Below are 13294 nucleotides of genomic sequence, written 5' to 3'. Positions count from 1 at the left end.
AAAGGAAGAGACAAAAAATACTGAAACAAATAGTTTTTGTTTCAGAAGAACTAGCAAAATCGTATTAGAAAATCTACTTGACCAAAATTTGAATATCTCTATAAAAAATATTATTTTTTAAGAAAGGATATTTTTTTTCTTTAGCTCTAACGGGACTTGACGCATAAAATTTAATTTCAAACATTTAAAAAGTTCACAAAGCATTATTACTGCACTCTTTTTAATATATCGCAGAGAACTCTTAGTAATTTGAACTTCAATGAAAAAGCATTTCGATTTAATAAAAATACGCGTTGTTTCATTTTTTAAGATTAACAACAAGTTATAATTCGAAATTATATAATAATGACATATTATAATTGGGAAATTAATAAACTCAGTGTTTATATAAATAGTTTGGAGCCTTATAATAATACGCCATGGTGGAGAAAATTCAGGAGAGCGAGTTATGATTCTTAAGCTGAAACATCACTATAAAAATGCCCTAATTTCCATTTTGGCAGTTAGCCGTTTCTCTGTATTTGCTGTTATCAAATAGAAATTCCAGAAACTTGTAAAGTAACTATCAGAAAATAATATTAAGAGTAGATTGGCTGAATAAAAGGTCGCCTTTGAAAAAATTATGGCTTATAGAACATGTTGCTTTATGTGTATTTCAATTGCAAACTCACAGTCTGAAGGCATTTAAAAATTCTATTTGCTTAATTTTGAATGAATTAATATTTCAGTTTAAAAATTAATGAATTGTCGGATAAAATTTTTAAAAAGATAAATATGCGTGAACATTTTCTTTTTTCCTCTAGAACAGGCATTAAATCTCTTAAAATTAAAGAGGATTTTTAATTCGTGATCAAATTTTAGAATTATGAGAAATATTGAATTCTAAAAGAATAAATGTCTCTTCGAAGGAGCGAACATCGAATTATTTGAACTAAAGAGTGTCTATTGTACTACTATCTAAATACGTAATATTTCTTAGTTTATATTTTATCTACGCTAACTCCTTAATCTGGAGGGAAAAAAATTCAGAAAATTACTTTGTAATAAAATATGTATTTCAGCTTATCTTTAACTTCAAAACTCCTAATATGATACATTAACTCCGTGTATTTATGCAAAGCAAACGAAACACCTCTTGTAACAAATGATGCACATATGTGACCGATATCAACACTTAATAGTGCAGACTAATAGTACAGACTAAATAGTAAATAGTACACTAAACAGTACAAAATATATGTTACTAAACAGTTCACTTATAACGAGACGTTAATTATAAACTCCTAATCCAACTCTATGCGTAAAAAAACCAATAACAGGAAACAAAAAAAACCTATTATCCTGCATTAGCGTTAAGTGATTCAGCAATTATCTATCTAAATAGATATATTAACACCTATTGTGCACATAAAAGAAATTTCATGAAACAATTCTTTGATAATGGTAAATGAAAACATATGTCTTACTCAGCAACTGAAGTATATCTAGTAGAAGCTGTCCCTTCAAGTAACATACGTGTGTATGATTAAGTTAATTCATGAACAACATGAAGCAAGAGTAAAAAGCAGTTCTTACAAAGTAATTATGTTTTTTTCACGTGTTAGGTTATAAATATTTTAATAATATATAAATTATTTAAAAAAATGCGTGTACTCCTAAAAAATTATTTGAATTCAAATGCAAAGAATTTAAGTAATGAAGAATTGAAAAGAATCAATATTTTATCAATTTAGCAACAAAAAAAAAAGACTCAGAAAAGTATCATTTGGAAGAAAATTGAAAACTCTTGCTGGAAAATATTGTTTGTAAACGAAGCTAATTACTCATACCGAAATGTTAAATTAATTGTAGTTTAGATTGATTAAAAATGGTTAATGGAAAAAAAATCTCAAAATTGCAAAATCAAATAATACTTTTAAAATTTAAAGTACTGACAATTTCGTAAAAATATACCATTCCGTGCTTTATATGATTAGTTTTCATTGTGGTTTAAGAAACGACACTTTAGTTTCTATGTCAAAAGTGGTAAGGAATGTGTTATGGTGTATTTTGTTTTATTAATGAAATAATAAAAAATTATTTAAAATGTAATGAGAGGTATGAAGTATTAAACAAATTATTTAATTTTTGTCCTCCGCATTTCATAGAAACTTGTAAAGAATTTGAACTATATTTACTACCTTCTACTTAATCTCAACTTTAGAAAAAATAAATTGTAAAATGCCTAGCCCACTAAAAAATTTTTTATCAGTTTAATTTTCTGAGTATCATCTTTTAAGGATTTAAGAATCTTTTTAAAGTAGTTTTGAAATAAGGCTTGAATTTTAATTACAGAACTTCTTTTGAAAAGTTGATTTATTCAATTATTGATACTAGCTGATTAAATAAAAAATAAATTTAAATTGCTCATGCTCTAAAGAATTATAATTAATAAAGAAGAAAGAAGGACAATTTCTAAATTGTAACTAAGTATTTTCAGCAAACTGAATAAAAATAATGAAACGCAATTTACTATTCTATGCATTCTATTCATTAAAGTCAGTGCCTAGTATTTTACCAAGTTTTCGATAGAGATAAAATAAGATTACTTTTGTGAAATTAGAAATTTGTATCAAATTCAAGAATGTTCAGGAAAACTTTAAGATGCTTAAAGTTTAAGTTTAATATAATTTAATCTAGTAGGTATAAATTAAAGCATTACTCTCTATAAAATGCCCTGAAACTACGAGAAACCAATTAACAACAAAATTAATAAACCAAATTTAACTAATTAATCTAGGTGGAGTGTTACAGATGAAATGGAATAATATATGAGAATCCATTAATGTTATTACTTTAGTACAAAATTCAATTTCGCTTAGTAAAGTCGGAACTCTTGTTGCACAGTTTCTCAACTTGCAGATCAACATTGTATCAAACATACAATTTATTCTTAAATGCATTAAAGTTTTAAATTAGACAAATAATTTACTCTAATTACTTAATTTGCGATCTCTGATTTTTGTGAGCCAATAATTAAGACACGAATCTTACCAATAGAAGAACTCTTTGAAGATTTTTAGAATTATTTCTTTTCTAATCACTTTGAACTCTTTCCAACTTTATTGAAATCCTAACTGAGAAACCTAGGTCAAAATATTCGAACTCATACATATGAATATAAGTAGTTAATGATTTAATTTATTGACCAAATATTTCTTTTTAGTGAGTTCTGCCTCCTTCTTTTGGGGAAAGCAATTATACTTAACACTATCTTTGTTGTATGATCCTAAAGTGCATAATAAAAGTGCAAAGTAAAAAGTAAAGTACAAAATAATTCTAGTACATTTACGATACAAGTGAAGCATTTTAAGTGCAATTAAATCTATTTCTGTATATTTAACATATTCGTTTCTGAAGACATTTAAACTTTATTTTGACGAATGAAACAGATTATTAAACTGATTTTATTAATTTTGTTATAACTTAACCTCTTTTTCTACCCATTTTATATATCCATAATAATTCCTTAAAGAAATCAATCATGCATTTGAGTTTAATACTGCAAACATAGAAATTTTTATGAATATACGCAGAAAACTGTTATGGTTATAATTATTTATAGAATTCTACAGTTAAGGAACATAAATCAAATGCAAAATTGAATGAAAATAAAGTGTCAAAAACAAATATAATAATTTAAATTGAATTGAATCCTGGAGAAAATTTTATTTGGCATTTGAATAATCAAATGATGGCGAGCATAAACTGGTTTCCTTAAATTAAGATGCAAAAATATGTTTCTAACAATTATTTTTTTATTTATATTTACTTTTTATGTAGCTGGCATAAAAAGCAAAGGTACTAATCAGTTATAAACTGGCAAAAGTTACCGTTGCGTCAAAAACTCTTATAGTAAAGTAGGGATAATATTGTTAGATACGTATCAGACATAAATTAAATTTACTAATTAACTATAGTTTAAAAGATAATTTATGTTATTGATTTTCAAAGGTATGCTTAGACATTTTTTGTTGCCTTAATATACAAAAAGAAAAACGTTAAGTAATAAACTTCTGCCTGAAAAAATACTTTTTTTCAAGCACTAAAGTACAGTTTATTAAGTAATTTAGCACACACAACAGAATTTTATTTTCATTCTTTGTATCAAAGTTACTCCTTTAGAAAAGATTCCCCCCTCTCAAACATTCAGGGCATTTTATTGGTTAATTTATTTAAAATGTTGAATCCAATATTATTTCTATTGCATTGAATCATTAACCATAGAGGATTTCGACTTCAATAGTTATTTTTTCGATGCACTTGCATCAAATATTCTACTAGTGTATTTCATATAATACGATGCCAAAATCTTTCTTTAAAATTTTTGTCTTTGAGCAATGCATGAAAAATACAAATTTATACTTTTTACGGTCAATTAAAGATACAAAAATCAATAGAAAAAGTTTTACAAGCCAAGTCTATTTTAATGAATAACTGAAATGATGTATTTAGTATGCTTTTGATTTTTTAAAATCAAAATCATATAAAGTACAGCAGCTTTGAAGCATACAAAATATAAATTTAAAAAACAAACAAACTGGGATGTATTGAAATAATGAGTTACAGCTTAAATTATTGTAGATGTACTGTAGATTAATAACGATAATGAGTGGAATTTAAATAATAATTAATTCCTTTTTTAAATAATAGAAATCATGTAAGTGTTGGCTGTGCGAACTTATTCCAAATATTTGCAAAGACACACATGCAATCATCACAAATTAGATGCATAGGTTATAGCCGTAGATATACATTATTTACCTTCAAATCTTTCATTCAAATCCCATCTCCACTTTCAATAGATCTTTGAAAACAATAATTTTTAAAGCATATCCCCACTCTAATTTTATAAAAGTAAACACAAACTGATATTACATATATATTTGTTTAACAAATCTCACAAAAGCAACTTGGTCTTAAAAAGACAAATATTTGTGCAGGAAGCATTGTATTCGAAGAAGACGTAAACGTATTTCTGTCCAATGCTATAAAGAAAGAGCACTCCTACATACGCCAGAGTAATTGTATTATGAATCTCATACTACCACATTAACCTGTAGCCAATACAATTAGTATCCGGTTGGACGATTCCGCCTCTCCACATAAGCATACCTGCCATGCCATCAGATGATTCTTTTCTCTCTTCAGAAACTTCTCATCATTCTACAAACATTGGGAGGATCAAGATGAATTACAGAAGCGTGAATTACATACTTGAGAAGTGAGATAGTGGATGTAATTTAAACATAAATTTCAGCTGTAAAATGATGACGAATTACGACATAATTTCTGAGTTTAAGGGAACCTTACCGTATGTGTAAAAAAAAATTTTTTTAGAAAAATTTATCTATTACATAATTATATAATATATAAAGCCATTAATTATATACTAATAAGGAGAGATAGTTTATGTAATTGAAACATAAGTTTCAACTCTAAAATGATGACGAATTACGACATAATTTCTGAATTTGAGTGAACCTCACCGTATGTGTAAAAAAACTTTTTTTAGGAAAATTTATCTATTATATAATTATACTATAATACACAAAGCCATTAATTATGTACTTAAGAAGTGAGATAGTGGATCTAATTGAAACATAAATTTCAACTGTAAAATGATAACGAATTACGACATAATTTCTGAGTTTGAGTGAACCTCACCGTATGTGTAAAAAAACGTTTTTTAGGAAAATTTATCTATTATATAATTATATTATAATACACAAAGCCATTAATTATGTACTTATGAAGAGAGATAGTTTATGTAATTGAAACATAACTTTTAGCTGTAAAACGATGACGAATTACAACATAATTTCTGAATTAGAAGGAACCTGACCATGTGTTTAAAAAAAAATTAAGCAAATTTATCTATCATGCAATTATATGATATATAAAACCGTTAATTATATACTGAAGAAGAGAGACAGTGGATTTAAATGAAGCATAAATTTCGAATGTAAAATGGTGACAAATCAAAGGATAACTTCTGAATTTGAGGAGACATGACAACGTGTTAAAAAATTTTAAAATAAATGTATCTATCATACAATATCATACAATATACAAAACTGTTAATTATGTACTTAAGAGAGATAGTGAATTTAATTTAAATATAAGTTTCAGATTTAAAATGATGACAAATCAAAATTGGAGGGAACATCACCGTTTGATTAAACATTCATCGTAATTATCGATTAGTTTCACACCGTAAACTTATCTGTCGTGCAATTATATAATATACAAAACGTTAATTGTATACTTAAGAAAAGAGATAGTGGATCTAATTGAAACATAAACTTGAGATGTAAAATAATGATTAATTGCAACACAATTTCTGAGTTCAAGGGAACGACACCGAGGGTTTAAAAATTTGTTTTAAGTAAATTTGCAAGTACAATTATAAAATATACAATACTGTTAACTGCATATTTAAAAAAGGAGAATTGATAGAATTGAAGCATACTTTTTACACGTAAAATGATGATAAATTATAATATAATTTTCAAGTTTAGGAACCCCAACGTATATGTAAAAAAAAGTAAGTAAATTTACTGAAAAAGCAATTTTATAATATACAAAATCATTAAATATAAGCTTAAGGTAGATAGTAGATGTAATTGTAACATAACTTTTAGCTGTAAAACGATGATGAATTACAACATAAATTCTGATTTTGAGGAAACCTCATCGTGTGTTTAAAAAACCTTTTTTAAGTAAATTTATCTATAATGCAATTATATAGTTCACAAAACCGTTAATCACGTGCTTAAAAAAGTGGATGCAATTGAAACATAAATTTCAGCAGGAAGATGATGAAAAAATACAATATAATTACCAAGTTTGAGGGATCCTCACTGTATATGTAAAAAAAAATTTTAAGTAAATTTGTCAATCTTACACTTATATAATGCATGAAACCATAAATTATATACTTAAGAGATATAGTGGATTTAATTTGAAACATAAATTTTAAATTTAATATTAGGATGAATTAAAATGTATTTTTTGCTTAAGAGGCAATCTCACCCCTCAGTTGTTAAAGAGATATGTTTTATTGTCATATTATTTACAATCACATAGTAATTAAAAGTAAGAAAGAGCGAAAGATTGAATACTTAGGCAAGATAATGGATGCAATTGAAACATAAATGCTAGCTTCATGCCCGTAATGCAAAAAAAGATAATAAGGAAAGGTTTTTTTTTAATATCACGTTTAGTATACAAGAAAATAATGTAGTTTTATGAGGGAATTTCAAACATAAAAATTTTAGAAATGAAAATTTGAAACATGTATTGTATGAAAAGTGGTTAGTCGTAAGCAAATTTAGTTACAATATAATTTCAGTTTAAAAAAGAACACTTCGGTCCTGTAAGAAAGTTTTCATTATCTTTTTTATCAAGAAACTATATGCTATACAAAATCTTGAATTGCATACTATATAAATGATAGCATGTGCATTAAACTTTAATTTAAGCAGTAAATTGAATAGAAAATTCAATGTATCTTTTGCTTAAAAGAAGTAATCACTGAATTTGTCTTAAGAAGGCCTTGTATTCCATTGTTTAAATGCATTTTTATAAGACAATCTGATAAAATATCGAAATGTGAATTATATAACTTAAAAGAGAGATAATAGATATAATTGAAACAAGGAGCTTTGCAATAAATTTGTAAAACAAAAAACATAATATAATTTTTATTTAAAAAAGAACACCACTGTATTTGTATAGTGAAGGCTTATTATTTTTCTAAGAAATTACTCTATCAAATGATCATATAACATAAAGAATCATGATTTCGATACTTTAGAAATAAAAAAAATCAGATGTAATTGAAGCATATAGTTCAAATTTAAAAGATTACGAATTAAAATAATGCTTTCTTTTTAAGATAAAAAACTGTATTTCAAATAAATGTTTTCTTCTAAGCAAGTTTGTCTTTCAAATCGTAATTATATTTAGATGAGAATTGCTGACATATTTGCAGATGTAGAAATTTTGATTGTAGCTAAAACAAGTATTTAAGCTTTTAAGTGAGGATGAATTCAAAAACAATTATTTAAAATCTTGGTGTATGACCATATCATATCTAACAGAGAGTTGAACTTTCAGAATTTACATACAATCAAATCAATTCCTTCATCAGCTTTTGTTTTGCAAATCTAGTTCTACACTACATGTAAAATCTTAAAAAGCTGAATAATATCAATATGGAATCAATATTACTGAAAAATGCTTTGAAAAGTATGGTGTATTACTTAAATACTCAGTTTTTTTTAATCATTTTATGAGTGAAAACTTATACAAAAACTACACGAGCCTATATACAGACTAATAATATAAAATCAAAAATTAATTTTGAGGAGTTGAAATGATTTATTTTTTATCGGGAATAATAATTTATAATTATTTTCAAACAATATATCAAACTTTTTATTTTATTTAAGGTAAAAATTTTGAGAATTCTACAAATTTTTTTCTTATTTGAACACTTAGGTGCGGTTTTTTGTAATTACAAATATAATTTATGAAATATTTGATTTATAAGTTCAGAAGTATTTAATAAAATCGTAAAACATAGATATAAATAAAAAAAACTGAACAATGTGCCACTAATACCATTAGTGAAAATTCGAATTGTAAAAACAATTATCTATATAATATAAATTAAATCATTTAAATAAAATATGCATCAATGATGAAAATTAAAATAATTTTACAAAATCATCTTTCTTGAAAGTTTTTATTTCAAATTATATTTATTTCTTAATGCAGATTTTAATATTTTTGATTGCAAATATTAATTAATTTAATGTTTCAAAAGAGCAGAATTATTTCCGTATCATTTCGTAATCCGTATCATTTTTGAACTACCTGTTGTTCCACAATAATTTTATTTCATTTTAAATGATTATTTGATGACCATATATTTAGAAAATATAACAGTAAATAATCTAAACTTATAATTAAATAATATATAAATTCACTTACTATTAGGCTTGATTTTAAAATCATTTGTAACATTTTTAAGGTGATCAACTATTATGAATTATACAATTAACGCATTAAATTATCTTAAGTTAAATTTATTAAAGAAACAGAAAGTTATACAAATTAAATAGAAAACTAATCTTAAGAATTTATTTAAAGTAACATAAAATATATAATGTTGCATAAAATTACAAAAAACATAAAAAGTCCTGAAAAATTGAAAATTCTTTTATGTATACAAGATAATATTATAAATTACTGAATTTATCAGTACCAAAAAATTTAATTATAAATTTAGAAAGTGTAGTAAATTTTAATCTCAAACATGTACTCTTTAAATATTTATGCACATAAATTTTCGGAATTTTAAGTATGTAGAATTTTAAGTTTATCAATTTAATGAAAAAAAGTTACTAAGTTCTTTAAAGTACATGTTCATAGTGTTTAACTTTGCAATAAAGTTTAGATTTTTGTTATAAATGTAATGGATCAGTGTTTTGTAAGTTACATTAAATCAAGAGGAGCATTAAGTTTATTAAAATTCTAATTCTTCTAAAATTGCAGTTTTCCTTTTCACTTTAAACGTAAAAAACCGTTTATAGTTTTTGTTCAAACTTCAATTTGTTTTTACTTAAAGGAAGAAAATCAGCAAAAACATATGGCAACAATGTTTTTTTTTTTTTTTTTACTTATAAATTATTGCTTTTAACATTGAATTTCTTAAATGAACTATTATATTTCTTTTCCTTCTTTTTTCCTTCTTTTATATAAAATATTCTGTTAAATACCGCAATGATTTAAACAATCTTGTTAGATGAATGTTTAATGCTTACTAATACTGCTCTCTAGCTCAATATATGATATTATACTTTATACTTAGTAATTAATTATAATTTTCTTAATCCCACATTTCTTCATAAAAAGTTTATTACAATAAATTTTGATTACTAAGTTGTCATAAACTTCTAATATAAACTATTTACTAATACAATTTACTTTAGGTAATAATGAACTTCACTACTTAATATTCATTTAGAATTTTGTATTTTAAATTAATAAACCAAAGTTATTCCTTAATCGTATATTTCACCAGAAACCTTCGAAATCTTTTAGTCTGATCACAGAAAAGTTAATGTATACTTATAAGATGAACTAAATTTTTCAATGTAAATAATTTTAAAATATAAAAATATTAGCTAAAAAGTGTACTTTAGTTTTTATGTATTACGCTTTAACATTTCAGATTCTTTATTTAGTTTAAGTTATGTTTTTTTTAATGGTTTCTTTTAAAGCCAACAAGTTTGATATATTTTGGGATAATAATACTATTTATATTATACATATTTTTTGATATAATTTTATTGATATATTTTTTTTAACAAATAACACTCTTACTTTTAAACAAAAATATTACTTATATTCCCTGCTCAACTTTTCACAGTTTAAGAAAATAATATCATTCTTAGATAATAATTTAATGCAGAAGCAAACACATATAAACTATGATTTTAAATTTTATATTTAAATGTAAAACATAATGCTTATTATATAATGTTGCTACTATAATATTATAGCAGCAATAATTTAATTCAGAAATTAAAACACTAAGAACTATTTGAAGCGAGAGCAAGCTTATTGACTCACTGATATGTTATTTTATGCTTACTTTTCAAGCCTATTATTTTAAGCCTATATTCTATGATTAACATTTTACGGCAATGTTTCGACAAACAACAAGTAAAAAATCATTGTCAGTGTTACGTTATCTATTTAGAATAGAATATGATACTCTACACTTAACTACTAATTTTGTTATTTTAATCTTATAACACGCCATTGAGATTTATTTTAAAATATTTCATTCAAAAAAAGGAATAATAGTCATTCTCATTTTAAATTCATATTTTTTAAAATAAAGGATACTTTACAATTAGTTATCACATGTAAGAATTTAATTTAATACAATTAGGAAAACAATTTACTCTCAAAAAGTGAGTAATCATTGACTGCATAACGTAACTTCTTTATTGAAAGATATAACTTTCCACACAAAACAATTAATTATAATATTTTAATCCATACGTATTTCATTGTTATTTGTAAAAAGCAATTTATTCAACAAAAAATTATTAATCATTCACATTATAAAATAATTTATGCTTATAATTTATTGCTTATTTTTCACTCATGTTTATAATTCATCGCTTATTTTTTGAAGCAAATATTAAATTATCAAAAGAGCGGGGTAAAATTTGTAACATAAAATACTCAATTTAATACATGATGTTATTACGATATGATGGTATACGATTTAATACATGCATTACAAGCAATTTTAAGAAAGCATTTATTTATTTTATTACTTCAAAACTATAATATAAAAATCGAAGACATAATAATCATATGCATTTTAAACCAATTCCGTTAAAATATAGGATATTTTACACATAATTATAAAGCATTGAAGTTTAATCTTATCTCTCCCAGTGACACTGTGGGACAAATATTTAATCCACAAAATGAGCTAGTTGCCATATAAAACCTAAACTAATTTACCACATGATACTCAAAATTTAAGATTCTAAAGTAAAAAAAAGAAATATTTCGATTAGGAAAGATTGTATAATCATTTGCAATGTAAACTAAAAGATAAAGACCAAAAATTGTTATAGCATTCAACACTTCAGTTTTCCTCTATTGTATGACAATCAATAAACCTTTCCCCCAAACCACCACATCCACCCATGTTTTACGACCCTCCCACCCCCTAACCCAGCTCACCTGATCAATCATCTATCATCTTCTTGACAACTATCTCCCCTTTTTGTTCTCTAAGCACGTAATTTTTTTTCGCTCCCCGACCCTTTTTATTTCCTTTCTTTTCCCGCAAACGATTATGGTACGTCCATGGTACATCCAAAGTACTATCTATCTATCTCCTACTCATTTTATCATTATTATCATTTTTTCATCTTTCTCTCTTTCTTCGGATGTACCCCTCCTTATTTGGAAGAGATGTCAGACCCTTGTTGCCTTAGTGGGCTGGACGCTTTCACTTAAAACGGGAAAAATTCATTTCTTTAATAATGCAGCTCTCCATTATGGTCAAACGCTTATCCTCTTAGGAAAACAACCTTAAAGGTTTACTTCAGTTTTTTTAGTTTTTTTTCTTCCTGTTTTGTTCGTTGAGATAGAATTTTAAGTGACTCCAGACATAATTTTCGAACTTTAGTGACGTTAATGTTTGCGTTGAGAAGAAGACGTAACTGGTTACGGAAATATAGTCAGAAGTCAGCCCACAGAGGACCTATAACAAAAGCTGCAATTGGTTTACAAGTGTATTTTCTTATTCTTTGATGCAGCTTACAAATCTTTTTCGCATCTAATGAGTTTATGATGATCATGTTCGTATTTTCTTTATTGAAAATTATCTTTATTCTAGGATTGACAAAACTTAAAATAAAACTTTGAAGTAGCTTAAAATCATATAGTTTATGCCTCATATTTTCTAAATTATTATATTAATTGTTTTTTTCTATAAAATAAAAGCATCAATGCATAATACATATGGATTCACATTTGTACACATAATACATATGGATACACATTTGTAAATGATCAAAAAACTATTATTGCAGACATTTTATTATTTTTAATAATAGTGTATTCATAGATACAGAAACATTAATCTCTTTTAATATATGAAATAATAAGATTTCAAGAATTATATTTTTGATACAAATTCTTGTCATGATTTGTACTTAATATATCGCTATCTAGACAAAGATAATCGTTTTAAATGTTCATGCCTTAATCATCTGAAACATTTTCATTTATTAATTTTTCAAATTAACTAATAATTTTATTAGAAATAATTCCTTGAAAAAACTGCGAAAGAACTTCAAAAATTACCACTTCATAAATTTAAATATGAAATTCAGTTTGTATAAAATGAGTTTCAAATTTTATTTTTGCATGATAGAGAAAAAAATGACTAATGCTGCTTTATATTGTTACTCTATTATAAATTTGATTTTGAACTTTAAAATAAGAAGTGGTAATGCTTAAAACCAATTTTTAATGTTCAGTAAAGACATACATTTTATTGTAATACAAGGAATTAAAAATTCTATGCTTTAAAAGAAAAATATATCTATGTTTCTTTCTTATAAGCAAAACGCAAACAAATTATTTAATTAAAGCCAATACTTTAATATTTCAGAAACGTTATTATTTAACGATTGATACTAACACA

The 13294-nt window shown here is 24.9% G+C and overlaps 1 long non-coding RNA gene across 1 annotated transcript in view; it reads left to right on the top strand.

Annotated features, from left to right (window-relative positions):
* LOC139426959 (uncharacterized) overlaps positions 1-13294 on the top strand; it is a 418699-nt gene that overhangs the window by 217374 nt on the left and 188031 nt on the right. The window lies entirely within an intron of this gene.

This window comes from Parasteatoda tepidariorum, chromosome 3 (genome assembly GCF_982258835.1).
Source record: "Parasteatoda tepidariorum strain Cologne lab strain chromosome 3, Ptep-v5.0, whole genome shotgun sequence".
NCBI classification, from domain to species: domain Eukaryota; kingdom Metazoa; phylum Arthropoda; class Arachnida; order Araneae; family Theridiidae; genus Parasteatoda; species Parasteatoda tepidariorum.
This window is presented reverse-complemented; position numbering and strand designations above follow the sequence as displayed.